Here is a 13,604-nt window from a genome sequence, read left to right as displayed (position 1 = left end):
CCATGTGTAAAGTATTTCAAAGTGACAGCAACATAATTACAGATTGGTATCTGGTATAAATATGACCTGTAGCTAAGTTAATGATACCAAATACCCTATAGGTCAATACTGCTCAGTTTGGTAAGATGCCTCAAATGGCATGTATTCAAAAACAAAATAAGGGCCTGTTCTATATAAATACCTAAGAAATGAAACCCCTGAAAACAGTTAGCTCCTTGTTTTACAATAAATAAACTGCAACTTACAACGAAGGTTCTTAAAAATCACTTTCTTAAGAGGTTTTCACAAAAGATAAATCTGAAAATCTGCTGCATGGCTGGTCATTAAGCACTCTGCTACTAACCAAAAAGTTGGCAGTTTGAATTCACCCAAAGGTACCTCAAACGAAAGGCCTGGCGATCTACTTCCAAAAGGTCACAGCCATTGAAAACCTTATGGAGCATAGTTTTACTCTAACACACATAGAGTCATCGTGGATCGTAAGGGACTCAACAGTAACCTGTGTGGTTTTGGTTTTATTCATCTATGAAAATGATTTAGGATTAATAGAACACAAAACTTATTTGAAATTAAGTTGATATTAATTTCTATTAGTACAACACAGTTCAAATTCTCTAAGCCATACAGGAGAGGAAACGAATTCTAAATTTCAGATACAAAGTCTCTAAATAAGATTTTATTTTTCTTTAATTCATAAAGCGATTTTAAAAATTTTAAATGTTAAGAGAAACTATAATACTCTAAGCCTATAAGATAGAGTTTCAAAATCACTTTCAACACGATATATGTGAATACATGCATATACTTACATATCATAAATGAGTACAAATAAATGTGCATATTTGGCTAAATTAATGTTTTTATAATCATTCCTCCATAAAAGATCTATTTTATATCTGCTTTTTAGAGATTGTTTGGGGTTATGCAGAAATAATTCATATAGTTTTATGATGACATGACGTCTTTAGAATTACTTATACTCCATCTGGGTAGGGGGTTATGAGAAAGAAAGGAAAGAGCTTCCCGTTGTGGTTGTATAATAATTTGTAGCTAGTGGAGCCTGCTGTTTGCTGCAATTTGTGTATATCTGGAAGAGGCTGGTAACTATTGGATATTGTCTAAATATGATTTTATTCAGAGTAATCTATCATGGAAAATGAAGAGATCATTTCATGATATATTTTACCGGTGTGACTGTGAAGCAAACATTATAAATCATTCACCCTGGGTTTAGGTCATTAAAAAGAAGAGCAAAATCATTGAACTATTGTTGCTTAAGATAACGCTGCTTGAAGTTAAGGGATAGCTAGTTCTTTCATTTTTGTCATTTTCAGGGAGCAAAGCTCTTTGAACAACAACAACAAAAACCCATTTTTTATAATGCTCCTCATGCAGCAAAAACTACCATAATTTAAGAATTGCCATTCACTAATCTTCTGTGGATGTGGTATCTTACATCCAATACCAAAGACTGGCTGCCCAAGAAAAATAAAGTCAGCCCTGTTCTATCTGGACATTGGGGCTGATTTATTACTTCATGAGGTTTAATCAAAGTTTCCCCCCCAGTAGCTTAATTTTTAAAACCAAATTGCTTCTCAGTAATTGTTCATTCTATAATACATTTATCAGTAGTTGCAGCTTATCCATTTCTCAGTGAAGAAAAGCAATTGTTAGTAGGAAAACAAGGGTGCAGTATTTTTACATAGTTGCTTGGCAAACACTGCTGGCAAGAAAATCCACCATGAAAGCTCACATTGCTAATTTCCCAAGCCATTGGGTGCACACATAAAAGGGAGCAAAGAAAAGTAGTGATGATTTATCTTGTTGAGTTCTATTCAAATTGTTCCTTGTTCCCTCGTTGTCTCCTCAAGGGCAGGGGAGGGAATGTGAAATAATCTAAGGAGTACCAGACTGGGAGTAAAGAATCTTGGCTTTAATTGAAATTAGATATGTGGTTACTGCACAGTTGAGGTTATATTGGTGATATGGGAATGCACAGTGGGTTAGATGAAAACCCAGAAATTGTCTCGGAGTTAAAGAAACAAAAAATCCTTTATTCCCAAGGATTTAAGTCTCTAATTCTGAAACCTTGCCTTAATATTCAATTTAGTCGTGTCCTTAATGGTCTAATTTCATGTTTCCTTCATACCCACAGGTTTGCATCCTCCAAAATGAAATTCTTTTGAAATGCAACCTGTAAGTGGCTATGAAAGCAAATGAACAATTATAAATGGAAAGGATCCTAGAAAAATACACTCCTTAGTGACATAGGCCAACTCCCGGACCTTGAACAACCATATCCCTGGCCAGCCCCTCAGATGTTATGTAACTTTTATTCTCATAAGTCATCTTCTGGCCATTTTTAGTGTTTCCGATGAGACTTGTGGTCATTGTCATAAATTATCCAATAGCTGGACTGAAAAATTAAGGATCTCATCAGCACCACAGCAATACTGTCTCTGAGAAGAGGAAGTCTTTAAGTAATTTTTACATTCTTCTGTCAGAAAGTGCCCACTCGTTTGAAGTTGAGGTTGTGTGGTACTGTTTTTCCTCTCTCTTGCTCCAGTGGCTTCAGACAGGTTTTTAAAGGTGTAACAATTATGAGTCTCCTGGGTCATCTAGAGCAACAAGGCTGATTTAAAAAAAAAAAAAAAATTGTCATAATTTTAACCAACATAAATAATATGCACGTAACCATTTAAGAAGCACAAAGACATGAGAATTCAGGGAGCAAAAGTATGAACGTTAACATAAAGCTAAATTAGTTGGTGAACCAAACAAAAGGAGCGTTAGAAAGATTATCAAGATAAAAATGAACTTCTAAAGAACGTCATGGCTTCAGGGGCAGTTGAAGATCCTCCGCTGGGCAGGACCACCTCCGCTGGGTAGGACCACCTCCGCTGGGCAGGACCATGCACAAGAAAGCAGCCTTGAAAGGAGCTGTCAGGCAAAATTTGACAAATATGAGCAAGTGAATAAGATGAAATTGACTAATTGCTTTATCTTTATCATTTCTTTCCCTCTCTCTCTCTGTCCTTTTCTTAGCATTTGCGGTTGGAAATTTATTTCAGTGATTATTATACTTACCTATTTTTATAGAAGTTTTTAAGGCTATAAATTTTTCTGTGTTACTGCTTAAGTGAAGCACACAGATTCTGTTATGCAATGTCTCCATTATCATTGCAATTTATAAAGTCTAGAATTTCCTTTTTTTTTTCCCCCCCTTTTGACCCAGGAGTGGTTTAATGATTGAGTATTAATTTTCAGTGGGGAAGAGTTTTTTTTAGATAATTTCTAGATTTTTTTTTTCTTGCATTGTGAACAGAAAATGTGTTCTGTAACATTTCTACCTATGGATCTTATAGATGCTTTCTTTGTGACCTAATATGTGAGGGATTTTTTCAGTGTTTCATGTGTAATTGTAAAGACAATGTATTTTTTAATGTTGTTGTGAGGTGTGTCTACTCAGCTCCAACTCACAGCGACCTTATGCACAGTGGAACAAAACACTGCCCAATCCTGCCCCATCCTGACAATCATTTGTTATGCTTGATCCCATTGTTGCTGCCGCTTTGTCAATCCATCTCATTGACGGTCTTCCTCTTTTTCACTGACTCTCTAGTTTACCAAGCATGATGTCCTTCTCCAGGGACTGGTCCCTTCTGATAACATATTCAAAGTATGCAAGACAAAGTCTCTCCATCCTTGCTTGTAAGGAACATTCTGGCTGTACTTCTTCCAAAACAGATTCGTTCTTTTGGCAGTCTATGGTATATTCAATATTCTTCATCAACACCATAATTCAAACACTTTTTCAGTCTTCCTCATATATTGTCCACCTTTAGCATGCATATAAGGCTATTGAAAATGGCTTGGGTCAGATGCACCATAGTCTTCAAGGAGACATCTTTGCTTTTTAACACTTCAAAGAGATCTTTTCCAGCAGATTTGCCTGATGCAATACATCCTTTGATTTCTTGACTGCTGCTTCCATGGGTGCTGATTGTGGATCCAAGTGAAATGAAATTGTTTACAACTTCAATCTTTTCTCTGTTTATCATGATATTGTTTATTGGTCCAATTGTGAGGATTTTTGTTTTCTTTATGTTGAAGTGTAATCCATACCAAAGGCTATAGTCTTTGATCTCCATCAGTAAGTGCTTCAAGTCTTCTTCACTTCCAGAAAGCAAGGTTATGTCATCTGTATACTGCAAGTTGTTAATGAGTCTTCCTCCAATCCTGATGCCCAATTCTTCTTCATATAGTCCAGCTTCTTGGATTATTTGCTCAGCGTACAGATTAAATAAGTATGGTGAAAGGACCCAACCCTGATACACATCTTTCCTGATTTTAAATCATGCAGTATCCCCTTGTTCTGTTGGAAAAACTGCCTCTTGGTCTATGTACAGGTTCCTCATGAGCCATTTGAGTCTTTTGGAATTCCCATTCTTTGCAATGTTATCCATAATTTGTTATGATCCACACAGTTAAATGTCTTTGCATAGTTAATAAAACACAGTTAAACATCTTTGTTGGTATTCTCTGCTTTCAGCCATGATCCATCTGACATTAGCAATGATACCCCTTGTTCTACATCCTCTTCTGAATCCAGTTGAATTTCTGGCAGTTCCCTGTTGATGTGCTGCTGCAAACTCTTTTGAATGATCTTCAGCCAAATTTTACTTGCATGTGATATTAAAGATATTGTTTGATAATTTCCACATTCAGTTGGATCACTTTTCTTTAGAATAGGCATAAATATGGATCTCTTCCAGTCAGTTGGCCAGGTAGCTGTATTCCAAATTTCTTGACAAACTCAAATGTGTGCTTCCAGTCCTATATCCGTTTATTGAAACATTTCGATTGCTATTCTATCAATTCCTAGAGCCTTGTTTTTTGCCAATGTCTTCAGTGCAGCTGGGACTTCTTCCTTCCATACCATCGACTCTCGATTGTATGTTACCTCCTAAAATGATTGAACGTCAATCAATTCTTTTTGGTACAGTGACTCTGTGTCAGCCTTGGGCATCTGTCAGTTTTTCTTACTGTGGTGGCCTGCATGTTGCCACAATGATGGAAGCTATGCCACCTGTATTCAAATATCAACAGGGTCACCCATGGTGATAGTGGACAAGTTTCAGCTGAGCTTCCAGACTAAGACAGACTATGAAAGACTGGCGATATACTTCTGAAAAAAATTAGCCAGTGCAAACTTTATTAACTAGCCGGGGAGCATTGTCTGATATAGTGCCATAAGATGAGCCCCTCAGGTTGGAAGGCACTCAAAATAAGACTGAGGAAGAGTTGCCTCCTCAAAGTAAAGTTGATCTTAATGACGTGGATGGAGTCAAGCTTTCAGTACCTTCATTTGCTAACGTGGCAGGGCTCAAAATAAGAAGGAAATAGCTGCAAAGATCCATTAACATATAGGAAGGTGGAATGTATCACTAGCCACTCAGTGGGAGAAACACGTGGCAGTCTGCTTCCATAAATATTTTTAGCCTTGGAAACCCTATGGAGCAGTTCTACTCTGTCTTATAGGGTCACTGTGAATGGTAATTGACTTGATGCCAGTGTGTTTTGGGAAGTTATGTATACGTACATGTGTGGACAAATACATACCTGCGTGCATACAAACATGCACATATGTGCTTAAATGTTTTTGGTTTATGATCTACCTTATTGATTTCATTGTTCAGGCCTTCTATATTCTTGCTTATTTTTGTCCACTTAACCTGTCTTGTACTGACCGTGGTGTGATGTGTTAAATCCTCTTATTATTAATATGTTTCCTTCTAGGTTTTAATTGCATCTCCTATATTTTCTGGTTTATATAGGTGGTTGCTGTGTTACTGGGTGCATAGATAGTTATAACTATTTTATCTGAATTGTGGATTGTGGGTTTTACCATTAAAAGTGTCCTTTTAACATTTAATGTTTTTGACTCGAATTACACTTTTTCTGTTATCAAGACCACAAACCCTGCTGCTTTCATTTTAATACTATATTTTTGTCTAACTCTTGATTTTTAGTCTTCTGAGTCTCTTTGTTTTAGGTATCGGGAATTGATTAAGGAGCAAATTTGAAAAAAAATTAATGAGTTAGGCCATTTGCATTTATTGATATGTCTTTTTTTAGTTTTTTTCAAGTTGTTATATTCTGAATTACATAACCACATATATTATTTGTTGTGTGTCTTTCTTTATGTGATGTGTTTTCTCTCTTTTTTTCTCAATTTATTTTTGCAGTTCAGTTGGCGCTACTCTTACTGCATTGGTTACTTTTGCTCGTATAATGTATTATGCTCTTACTCTACCATTTTCTCACTTTATTCTTTACTATAATCACCTTTACTATAGTCTTTACCCTGTACTTTACTATCTGGTTTCTCAGTTTTTAATTATCACTTGCTGCCTAAAACTTCAATGAGTTTATTCTTCTTTTCTCCCTCTGTCTTTTCCTTATGTTTGGATGCATTGTTTTTCATTTCTCAGGGTATATAGCATGTACATATTAATTTGGATTACCTGGAGTGGAACACTGGCAATGGGATGTTTATGAGTTAACCATTATCCTCAGATTTTATTTGGCCTCAAACAAGTATACTAGAAAGTATACAAATTTGGGGGTAAACAGACCTAAGTTTCAATGATTTCTTCTCCTCATGCCTATGCTCTTGAACAAATTATTTTCCCACTCTTTGCCATTTTTTCAAGCTGTGAAGTGGAATGTTTAATGCCCACCCTATAGGGCTGTTGCAAGGATTAAATAATCTCATTTATGTTAAATATTGAGCAGTTGCTCAGAAGACTATATTCTATTGCCACAAATTAAAATCAATATTAATGTAATAGTAATATTAACATATTGCAGTGGACAATAGCACTGCAATTTTCACTAGAAAATCTGGATTTTTAATGAAAAAAATATGTATAGTTATCATGAGAAATACTGTAATTGCCCATCCTCAAAGGAGGGGGCCAGTATCTATAAGGACAACCCTACTCCCAATTTTATTAAAGCACTCCTCCAACACTAACCACTGCTTCTTTGTAAACCTTCTGAAACCATTGACAGAGCACTGTAGATCCAAAATGCATGATAAGTCTATTAATTAAATTAACTTCGTGACCAGACGTACAGTTGATTTAAAGTTGGCAACCCACTTGCTCCAGACTGAATTCATTCACCACCAAGATTTGGTTGACCACACCTTCTCCCAAGGCATTGGTCACTTAATCAGTGGGGAGTCCTGGCCATCACCACCCTCTCCTCTTTGTTGACACTCCAGGTTGCCTCAGGCCCCTCCACTGACATGCTGAAGTTAAGGTATTTCCTAAAAGGTTACTCGCTAAGCTCATAGACAAAAGATAGTTTAGGATCAATTTCAGGAGCCCTGGCTGTGCAACGGTTATGTGCTCAGCTGTTAAGCAAATAGTAATTCAAACCCATCCAGCCGCACCACAGGGGAAAAAGACCTGGTGACCTGCTTCCATAAATGTTGTTGTTGGGTGCCATTGAAATTACAGCCAAGAAAACTCTATGGGGCACTTCTATTCTGTCACATGAATCTGTATGAGTTGAAAATTGAGCGGATAGCACCTAACAACATGTTCAGCCTACATACCGAAGAATTCATTCTCCCACCATCAAATCCAACTTTTAATTATGAAAAACTATGTTTTACTACATCTATATATTTAGCACAATTTAAAAAAGACAATAAAAGGCAAAAAAAAAATGAATGAACAAAGGAAAGAAAGGAAGGAAGAGGGGAAGAAGGAAGGGAGAAAGAAGAAAGAGAGAAAGGAAACACCTAAAGTGTTCATCTACTACCATATCTCTTCATTTAGAATCTATATTTTTTAAACTGGAATTTTTTTTTTATTTAAAAAATTTTTTCTTATTGTACTTTAGATGAAGGTTTATAGAGCAAACAAGTTTCTCATTAAATAATTAATACACATATTGTTTTGTGACATTGGTTGCCAACCCCATACCATGTCAACACTCTCCCCTTCTCAACCTTGGGTTCCCCATTACCAGCTTTCCTGTCCCCTCCTGCCGTCTCACCCTTTTCTCTGGGCTAGTGTGCCCATTTAGTCTCATTTTGTTTTATGGGCCTGCCTAATCTTTGGCTGAAGGGTGAACCTTGGGAGTGAATTTATCACTGAGCTAGGAGGGTGTCTGGGGGTCATGTTCTTGGAGTTCCTACAATCTCTGTTAGACCAGTAGGTCTGGTCTTTTTTTTTTTTTCCAGTGAGTTTAAACTGGGATTATTTTACAAGTATATCCATTCGTGAAAGTGTTCCAAGAATTTTGCTTTTTGTTAATTTTTTTTTTTATACTTTCACTTTTTCCTAATTCTTTAACACGATTGTGTGTCTGGTTTCAGATATATTTGACAATCCTGAGAACATGTACAATGGCATTAAAAGGTCTAAAAGGAGCTATACAATGAATAGATGTGCAGTGAAATTTACAAATATGTGCACTGACATTTTTGGAGAAGGCCAAATTGTATTTTTTAAAGTATAATAACTAAGGAATATTAAATAATCTGAATCTGGTTCTGCCTGCCTCACACTTGAACTTCCTTCATTATCTCAAATGAATTGTTGTGTGAACTTTTGTCAGGCTCATTCAAGCTCTGCTAATGTTTTACTGATGTTTTGACTCAATGTAGCAGATATTTGATCTTTTCTTACATTTTCAAATATCTATTTGAGCTCCATGGAATTGGTTTCCATCACTTTTTCAGAATTTGCCTGAATTCGGGTAGTAAAAAGCAAGGAACTTTTTACTCTCTCTCCACTAATGGAAAGAATAAAAAAGGTACAAATAGTTAAATATGGCTAATGCCAATTTTATGTAGTTGTAATTTTATAAAGTAGTTTGATAACTATGTTGTCACTAGGTGCTGTCAAATCGATTCCATCTCATAAAAGCCCCATGTACAACAGAGCAAAATACTGCCTGGTCCTGAGCCACCCTCACAATTGTTGCTACCTTTGAGCCCATTGTTGCAGCCACTGTGTCAGTCCATCTGGTTGAGGATCTTCCTCTTTTTCGACGACCCTCTAATTTACCGAGCATGATGTCCTTCTCTAGGGAATGGTCCCTCCTGATAACATGTCCAAAGTACGTGAGACAAAGTCTCACCATCCTCACTTCTAAAGAGTATTCTGGCTGCACTTCTTCCAAGACAGATTTGTTCTTTCTTCTGCCAATCCATGTTATATTCAATATTCTTTAAAAATATTCTTTACCAACACCATAATTCAAAGCCATCGATTCTTCTTTGATCTTCCTTATTCATTGTCCAGCTATTACATGGATATAAGGTGATTGAAAATACCACAGTTTGGGAGAGGTACACCTTAATTCACAAGCTCACGTGTTTGCTTTTTAATACTTTAAAGAGGTCTTTTGTAGTACCCAGTGTAATGCATCTTTTGGTTTCTTGACTTCTGCTTCCATGGGCATTGGTTGTGAATCCAAGTAAAATGAAATCCTTGACAACTTTAACCTTTTCTCCATTTATCATGATGTTGCTTATTGGCCCAGTCGTGAAGATTTCTGTTTTCTTTATGTTAAGGTTTAATCCATACTGAAGGCTGTAGTCTTTGATCTTCCTCAGTAAGTGCTTCAAGTCATCTTCACTTTCAGTAAACAAGGTTGTGTTATCTGCATATCATAGGTTCTAAATCTTCCAGTCCTACTACCTTGTTTTCTTTCATATAGTCTAGCTTCTCAGATTATATGCTCAGCACACAGACTGAATAACTATGGAGAAAGATAGAACCCTATGCACACCTTTCCTGAATTTGATTTTGAGCCACATAGCATCCCCTTGTTTTGTTCAAAGGACTGCCTCTTGATCTATATACAGGTTCCGTATGAGCAAGATTAAGTGTTGTAGAGTTTCCATTCTTTGCAGCATTATCCATAATTTGCTATGACCCATACTTTCAAACGCCTTTGCATAGTCAATAAAACACAGTTAAACAACTTTCTCATATTCTCTGCTTTCAGCCAAGATCCATCTGACATCAGCAATGATATCCCTAATTCTACTTCTTCTTCTAAACACAGATTCAATATCTGGTGGTTCCCTGTTGATGTACTGCTGCAACCATTTTTGAATTATCTTCAGCAAACTTTTACTTGTGTGTGATATTAATGATAGTATCAGATAATTTTTCCATTCTGCTGCATCACCTTTCCTAGCAAAGGGCACAAATATGGACCTCTTGCTGTCTTTTGGACAAGTAGCTGTCTTCCAAATTTCTTGGCGTAGACCAGCAAGCATTTCCAGTGTTGCGTCCGTTTGTTGAAACATCTCAATTGGTATTCCATCAATTCCTGGAGCTTTCATTTTTGCTAATGTCTTCGGTGTAGCTTGGAATTCTTCCTTCAATACCATCAGTTCTTGATCATATGCTACCTCCTAAAACGGTAGAATATCGACCAAATATTTTTGGTAAGCGACTCTGTGTATTCCTTCCATCTTCTTTTGAAGCTTCCTGAGCTGTTCAGTATTTTGTCCACAGAATCCTTCGATATTGCAACTTGAAGCTTGAAATTTTTCTTCAGTTTTTCAGCTTGAGAAATGGCAAAAGCGTTCTCCTTTTTTGGTTTTCTAATTCTAGGTCTTTACACATTTCATTATAATACTTTACTTTGTCGTTTGAAGCCACACTTTGAAATCTTCATAACTATAGTTTTGTTGTTGTTGTTATGTGCCATCGAGTAGGTTCTGACACATAGTGACCCTTTGTACAACAGAAGGCAACATTGCCTAGTCCTGTGCCATTCTCATAATTGTTGTTATCCTTGAGACCATTGTTGTAGCCGCTCTGTCAATCCATCTTGTTGAGGGTCTTTCTCTCTTTCATTGACCCTCTGTTTTACCAAGGATAATGTCCTTCTACAGGGACTGGTCCCTCCTGAGAGGAAGTCTTGACATCCTTGAGTCTAAGGAGCATTCTGGCTGTAATTCTTCAAGACAGATTTTTTCATTCTGTCCATGGTATATTCAGTATTCTTAACCAACACCATAATTCGAAGGCATCAATTCTTCTTTAGTCTTCCTTATTCGCTGTCCAGCTTTCACATGCATATGACGTGATTGAAAACACCATGCCTTGTGTCAAGCATACCTTAGTCCTCAAGGCAGCATCTTTGTTTTTTAATACTTTAAAGATGCCTTTTTCAGAAGATTTTCCCAATGCGATGAGTCATTTGATTTCTTGTCTGCTGCTTCCATTGGCATTGATTGTGGATCCAAGTGAAATTAAATCCTGTACAACTTCAATATTTTCTTCATTTATCATGATGTTGCTTATTGGTCCAGTTGTGAAGATTTTTGTTTTCTTTATGTTAAGGCCTAACCCATGCTGAAGGCTGTGGTCTTTGATCTTCATCAGTAAGTGTTTCAAGTCCTCTTCACTTCCAGAAAGCAAGGTTGTGTCATCTGCACATCAAAGATTGTTAATGAATCTTCCTCCAATTCTGATGCTGTGTTCTTCATATAGTCCTGCTTCTTAGATTATTTGCTCAGCATACGGATTGAATAAGTATGGTGAATGGATATAACCCTGTCACACACCTTTCCTGATTTTAAACCATGCAGTATCCCCCTGAACTGTTCAAAGAACTGCCTTTTGGTCTACGCACAGGTTCCTCATGAGCACAATTAAGTGTTCTGGAATTCCCATTCTTCACAATGTTATCCATAATTTGTTATGATCCACACAGTTGAATGCCTTTGCATAGTCAAGTCAACCCAGGTGAACATCTTTCTAGTATTCTCTGCTCTTAATCATGATCCATCTGACATCAGCAATGATATCCCTAATTCCACTTCCTCTTCTGAACCTAGAATGAATTTCTGGGATTTCCCTGTCGATGCACTGCTACAACCACTTTTGAGTGATTTTCAGCAAAATTTTATTTGTGTGTGATATTAATATATTGTTCAATAATTTCCATATTCTTTTGGATCATCTTTCTTTGAAATGGGTACAAATAAGGATCTCTTGCAATTGGTTGGCCAGGCAGCCGTCTTCCAAATTTCTTAGCATAGATGAGTGAGCACCTCCACCACTGCATCCATTTGTTGAACCATCTCAGTTGGTATTCCATTAATTCCTGGAGCCTTGTTTTTCTCCAATGCCTTCAATGCAGCTTGGACCTCTTCCTTCAGTACTATCAGTTCTTAACCATATGCTACCTTCTTTAACTTTTGACTCCAACCAATTCTTTTTGGTACAGTGATTTTGCACATTTCTTCCATCTTCTTTTGATATTTCCTGCATTGTTTAATATTTTCCTGGTAGAATCCTTCAATATTGCAACTCAAGGCTTGAATTTTTTCTTCAGTTCTGTCGGGTTGAGAAATGCTGAGTGTGTTCTTCACTTTTGGTTTTCTATCTTCAGGTCTTTGCACATGTCATTATAATACCTTATTTTGTCTTCTCTAGTGCCCTTTGAAACCTGTTCAGCTCTTTTGCTTCATTTCTTCCTTTTGCTTTAGCTACTCTACATTCAAGAGTAACTTTCAGAGTCTTTTCAGACATCATTTTGGTCTTTTCTTTCTTTCCTATCTATTTAATAACCTCTTGCTTTTTTTCATGTATGGTTTCCTTGATGTCATTCCACACCAAGTCTGGTCTTTGGTCATTAGTGTTCAATGGGTCAAATCTAGTCTTGAGATGTGTCTCTAAGTTGAAGCGGAATATAGTCAAGATCATACTTTGGCTCTTGTGGACTTGTTCTAATTTTCTTAAGCTTCAACTTGAACCTTGCATATGGGCAATTGATGGTCTGTCCCACAGTTGGCCCTCCACCTTGATCTGACTGATGATTTTGAGCTTTTCCATCACCTCTTTTTACAAACGTAGTCAGTTTTGTGCCTGTGTATTCCATCAGGTGAGATCCACGTGCATAGTCGCCATTTAGGTTGTCGAAAAAAGGTATTTGCAATGAAGAAGTCATTGGTTTTACAAAATCCTGTCATGTGATCTCTTACGTCACTAAGGCCATATTTTCCAACTACCAACCCTTCTTCTTTGTTTCCGACTTTTGCATTCCGGTCACCAGTAACTGTCTATGCATCTTGATTACATGTTTGTTCAATTTCAGACTGCAGAAGTTGTTAAAAATCTTCACTCTCTTAACCTTTGGCCTCAGTGGTTGGTGGTAAATTTGAATAATATTCCTATTAACTGCTTCCTTGTAGAAGTATGTACATTTACTTATCACTGACAGCATTGTACTTCAGGATAGACCTTGAAATGTTCCTTTTTGATGATGAACTCAAAGCCATTCCTCTTCAATTTGTCATTCCCAGCATACCATATGATTGTCCAAATCACAGTGGCCAATGCCAGTCCATTTCAGTTCACTAATGCCTAGGATATCAATCTTTATGCATGCATTCCATTTCATTTTTGACAACTTGTAATCTTCCTGGATTCATACTTCATTCTTTCCACATTCTGACTATTAATGGATGTTTGCAGCTATTTCTTCTCATTTTGAGCCATGGCACTTCAGCAAATGAAGGTCCCAAAATCTTGACTCCTTCCACTTCACTAAGA

This window comes from Loxodonta africana, chromosome 8 (genome assembly GCF_030014295.1).
Source record: "Loxodonta africana isolate mLoxAfr1 chromosome 8, mLoxAfr1.hap2, whole genome shotgun sequence".
Taxonomy (NCBI): domain Eukaryota; kingdom Metazoa; phylum Chordata; class Mammalia; order Proboscidea; family Elephantidae; genus Loxodonta; species Loxodonta africana.
This window is presented reverse-complemented; position numbering follows the sequence as displayed.